Here is a 5,683-nt window from a genome sequence, read left to right as displayed (position 1 = left end):
CTTTACTTCGTTATCACCCATAATGCTGACATATACCACCACCGGCTGGCACACTAATATATACCGGGGGTGTTGCTCGCCTGCGGTCTAGCTAGGAGATTAATTGCTAACAGTGATTATAAAACGCTAATTTATATGGCGCTCTCACTTCTACCCCTATAGAAGAGATACTAATGCATCATCATCTGTTGGCGTGCTGGGGCTGGGGGTTGTCCTGGCCTCTCCCCATTGGCGGGAACGTTCGCTTCTTAATGGCGGGGGGGCGGCCCTGCCCTCGCGACAGGACGACTAAATTACACGAATTAACAACTAATTAAGTAGCACTAATTGAACACACCCCCCCCCGCCCACTTTAGCCGCCGTCTTCCCCCGTTTAACCTTGAGCTCTCAGTTAGATTAAAACATTATATTAATGGCAACGTTTCCACCCCCCCCCGCCGGCCCCCTTTCCTCTTAATGCGGGGGCTCTCATTACTCTCACTCCTAACACTAAATTAATTAACCCCTAATTAACGACCCCCCCGCCTTTTCCCTTCCCCCCCCCCCCCTGTGTTTACCTTGGGCTCTCATAATAATTAACATTAATTACCTTCCCGCCCGACCTTAGCGCTTAATGGGGCGGGCTTCTCCACCTAATTAACGCTAATTAACACGTAATTAATTAACCGCTAGATTAAACACCCCGCCTTCGGCCCCCTTTATCCCCCCCCCCCCCAGAATATTGGGGCTCTCATTTAATAATTAGCCATTAATTTAAAAGCCCGATTTTCCGACCCGCCCCCCCCTTAGCGCTTAATGTGGGGGCTCTAATTAATTATTCAAACGCTAAGTTATACGCTAGTAAGTTTCCTACGGATTAAATAACGACCCCATAAGCTACCCATACGAGCCCATATATATCCAGAAACCGCGCCCCCCCCCCTCCTGCCCCCAGTAGATCTCTGACTTAATGGGCACCCCAGTAAGCCCCCCTGCGATATGGGGGCCCATAAACCCACCCCTCATAAGCCCCCCTCGGGATATGCGGGTGCCCTATAAGTGCCCTATAGGCCCGCCCCTGCGCACTATGGGGGTACCCTATAACCCGCCCTGGATAATGGGGTGCCCCAATAAAACGCACCGCCTATAAGCCCCCCTGGATATGGGTGTGCCCTATAAGTGCCGCCTATAGGCCCCCTGGATATGGGGGCGCGTCCTATAAAGCCCCCTGGATATTGGGGTGCCTCTAAACCCCGCCTTTGGATATGGGTGCCCATATAAGCCCCCCTGGATATTGGGGTGCCCCATAAGCCCCCTATAAGCCCCCCCCTGGATATGGGGTGCCCCATAACCACCCTATAAACCCCCCCCTGGATCGATGGGGGTGCCCCATAACCACCCTATAAGCCCCCCCCTGCATATGGGGCACCCCTATACAACCCCCTGGTGATTTACTGGGGTGCCGCTATAAACCCCCCCTGGATAGGGTGGCCCCATGATTTAGCCAGCTCTACTCAACCCCCCTGGATATGGGGGGCCCCTATTTAACCCACCTATAAAGCCCCCCCTGGGATATGGGCACCCTCATACAACCCCCGGACTATTGGGGTGCCCCATGAACCCACCCTATAAACCCCCCTGGATATGGGGCCCCATAACCACCCTAATAACCCCCCCTGAGATATGGGGTGCCCTTATATAACCCCCCCTGATAGTGGGTGTGCCCATAACCACCCTATAAGCCGCCCCTGATATGGGGTGCCCCATAAACACCCTGATAGGCCCGCCCCGTGCATAATGGGCACCCTAATAAACCCCCCGTGCGATATGGGGTGCCCTATAAAGTGCCCTATAGGCCCCCCCCTGGAATATGGGGTGCCCATAGACCCACCCTATTAAACCGCCCCTGGTATGGGTGCCCCATAAGCCACCCTATAAACCCGCCCAGCTGGATTATGGGGTGCCCATAAACCACTTCTATAAAGCTCCCCCCTGGGATAGGGGGTCTCCGTATAAAGCCCGCCCTGGACGTGATGGGGTGGCCCCCATAACCGACCCCTATAAGCCCGCCCTGGGGATATGGGGCGTGCCCTATAAACCCCCTGGATATGGGTGCCCGTATAGTGCCCTTATTTAGCCCACCCCGCTGGAGTGTATGGCGTGTCGCCCTGCCCCATAACCAGCCCTATAAAACCCGCGCTGGATATGGGGCACCTGATAAGACTCCCCTGGATAGTGGGCGTGCGCCTATAAGCGCCTAAACCCCCCCAGCTATTATACCCTATACACCTATACCCTATACCATATACCCTTATACGCCTATTCTATATCCTATACCCTATACCCTACGCCCAGACACCGAAAGCAGACACACGACCCCTATACCGCTATTACCGCTATATCCTATACCCTAGTATCGCGTATATCCTATACCCTATACCTACGCCTTATACCCTATACCCCAGTATCCTATACCCGTCATACCCTATACCCGTAGACCCTATACCCTTACCGTAATACGCCTATATCCGTATATCCTATAGCCCTGATACCCTAATACCCTGGATACCCGTATACCGCTATATCCGTACTCACCCTCACTATTCCCGTAAACTAATCCGGTATACCTATGGACCCTACTACCCTGATACCCTATACCCGCTATACCCTATAATCCTATACCATATACCCTATACCCGTATTACCCTATAATCCATATTGTACCCCGTATACCCCGTATACCCGTATACCCCTCAGTACCCGTATACCCCATCCCCTATACCCCTATACCCTTATACTCCAAATTCCTCATATAATATGAGTACCCTAACCCCATATCCTATACCCTATACCTATACCCTATACCCTATACCCTATATCCGAATACCCTAATCACGCCTGATCCCTATACCCTATACCCATATTATTCCATATAACCCGGTATACCCGTATATCCTGATGACGGCGTGATATTCCGATATTACCCTAGTATCCTGGATACCCCATCCCCTATACCCCGTTACCCTATATTTGCCTATACCCTATACCATAGTACCCTATACCCTAGTATCCTGGATACCCGTAATTACCCTATGAGGCGCCTATCCCTGATACCCTATACCCTGATACCCTAGTATCCATACCCATAGTATTCCTGAACCCGTATACCTATATCCTATATTCCTATACCCGTATATCCTCATCCCGTATACCTGATACCTAGTATCCTATACCCATATACCCGTAGTCATCGATTATACCCATATCGTATTACCGCGATACCTGATAGCCGCTATATCCATGCATGACCATATACCGCTTCCCTCATAATTATATATCCTATACCCTATTCTATTTTAGCGCGCGTGATTCCTATACCCAACCGTAAATACCCTATACCCTATACCCCATCCCCTATATCCCACCCCATTGTGCTGTATTTGCTACTAAATCCCATTGGCACAAACTGAGTCTGAGTGCGGGATTGTTCGACCCCTATAGGGAGATGATGGGGTTAATTATGGGGGGATATGGGGTGGATATGGGAAAGCACGTGGGATTATGGGTCGGTTATATGGGGTTATATGCGCGGGGGCATATGTGGGTTATATGGGGGGATATGGGGGATATTGGGTGGTTATCGGTGGTCATGTATGGGGGATATGGGTGGATAGTGGGGTTATATGGGGGATATTGGGGGATATGGGAGAGACTATGGGGTGGTCAGGTGTGAGGCGCGCCCATATGGGGTGGATATGGGTGAGTTATCGCGCCCACAGGTCTAATAATGGGGGATATGCGGACATGGGCGTTACTATTGGGGATATGGGGTAGTTATGGGGTTCATCTATGTGGGGACTTTCTCTCCTCATGGGGGATATGGGGGGATATGGGGGAGCTCTGGCTACCGAGCTTCATAGAGCCTCGGTTATGGGTCATTTATGGGGTATTATGGGGTGGAGTATAATGGGGGGTAGTGGGGTGGTTACTCACGCTCTCCGCTCAGGGTGGATATGGGGGTGTATGTAGTATGCAGGGAGTATGGGGATATGCGGGGTTATGGGGGACTATGGGGTGGAATGGGTTAATATGGGGGCTCTCGCATCATGGGTTAGTTGGGGGGATATTGGGGTGGTGTATGGGGTGGTTATGGGTTCATACTATGGCGGTTGTATGATGGGTGAGGTAATAAGGAGAGTATGGGTGGATATGTGACGGTATACTAGTGGGTCTGAGGGGGTATGGGTGGAGTGAGTGTCGATAGGAGGATTATGGGGCTGGATTATGGGTTATTGGGGATATGCGCCCGGCGGTGGATATGGGGGAATAGGAGGTGGTTATGGGGTGGTTATGGGGTGGTTATAGGCGGGAATATGGGGTGGTTATGGCCCTTACAGAGTATTATACTCGAATATTGGGATATGGGGGTTATATTGGTGGATATGGGTGGTTATGTGGTGGTCATGATGATGGGTGGATGATGTGGGTGATCGCGCGGGGATCTGGGTGATATGGGGTGGATTATCGGGTGATATGGGGGGGTATGGCGGCGTGTGGAGGTGGGGGCTTGGCCGGGTGGTTCATCAAGATATGGGTCTGGTTATAGGGGTATGGGGGTTATAGGGGGATATGGGGTGGAATATGGGCGTCTTTATGGGGTATCTATGGGCGTGGTTAGCCTATGGGGGACTTTACTGGGCGTCGGACTCCAAGGGGGTCATCTCGGGACTTATGAGTGCTTATGGGGTGGTTATGGGGACACCTATGGGGTGATAAAATGGGGCGGGTCAATGAAGTGGGTATGGCGTGTGGGTTAGGGGTCTATATGGGTCAGTAGGGGATATGGGGTGGAGGGATGGGGGGTCTCTATGCGGGATATGGGCGTGCTATGGGGTGCGACCTATGGGCGTCGCGCATTGTGGGTCATTATGGCGGCCCCGCCGGGTGGATATGAGGGCGCCCGACGACCCCACCAGACACCGAGGTAATAAGCGGGAGAACTATGGATGTGTGTGTATATGGGGTTATATGAGGGTCGTAGGGGGATTACTCGGGTGGTTACTGGGGGATTCATCGCGGATAGTGGGGTTGGTGTGTGAGTGTGGTATGGGGTTGTGGATCTGGGACGCTATAAAGACGACATATGGGGTTGGTGTATGGGGTTCTCCTTGGGGGATATGGGTGGGATATTGGGGTTATATGGGGATATGGGGTGGAGGTCTCACTGGCGTCATTATTGGGGGGCTCATGGGGGTGGATATGGGTAATAAGGGATATGGGGGGATATGGGTGGTTAATGGGGACCTCATGGGGGTGGATATGCGGGGACTCTCTCTCACTCACTCTCTGGGGGTCGGTTTATGGCGAGGGGATGCTGGCGGGGCATATGGGGGGCATATGCGTCTTCTGCCCCACACTTCTAGGGTCCAACCCACACTATGGGTACCGGCAGACTGCTGGTCGCAGACAGCCCTATAGAGAACCACAGAAGAGCTCCCCATACGAGACACCCATAAACACCACCTAGTCCCCATAGACCCCACTATGAACCCCACAGAAACCCCATCAGAGGACCCATCCCTAGACCCCATAATACCACACTGGGCCCCACCTAGACCCACACAAGCCCCATCAGAGACCCACTAGCGAGACCCACAGACCCATAAGAGACCCCATTAGACCCCAGTAGAGACCCCCCATAGAG

General features: G+C 52.5%; 1 long non-coding RNA gene across 1 annotated transcript; it reads right to left on the bottom strand.

Moving 5' to 3' along the window:
• Positions 1–2,400: 2,400 nt before the first annotated feature.
• Positions 2,401–3,500, bottom strand: LOC116652683. Its single transcript, XR_004305827.1, has 3 exons — positions 3,372–3,500; positions 2,811–2,831; positions 2,401–2,419 (listed from the first exon to the last, which is right to left on the bottom strand). It is a non-coding gene; the product is annotated as an uncharacterized LOC116652683 (long non-coding RNA).
• Positions 3,501–5,683: the final 2,183 nt, after the last annotated feature.

Source organism: Coturnix japonica, unplaced genomic scaffold, assembly GCF_001577835.2.
Source record: "Coturnix japonica isolate 7356 unplaced genomic scaffold, Coturnix japonica 2.1 chrUnrandom647, whole genome shotgun sequence".
In the NCBI taxonomy this organism is placed as follows: domain Eukaryota; kingdom Metazoa; phylum Chordata; class Aves; order Galliformes; family Phasianidae; genus Coturnix; species Coturnix japonica.
The sequence above is the reverse complement of the archived record's forward strand: the minus strand, read 5'-3'. Positions and strand labels throughout refer to the sequence as shown.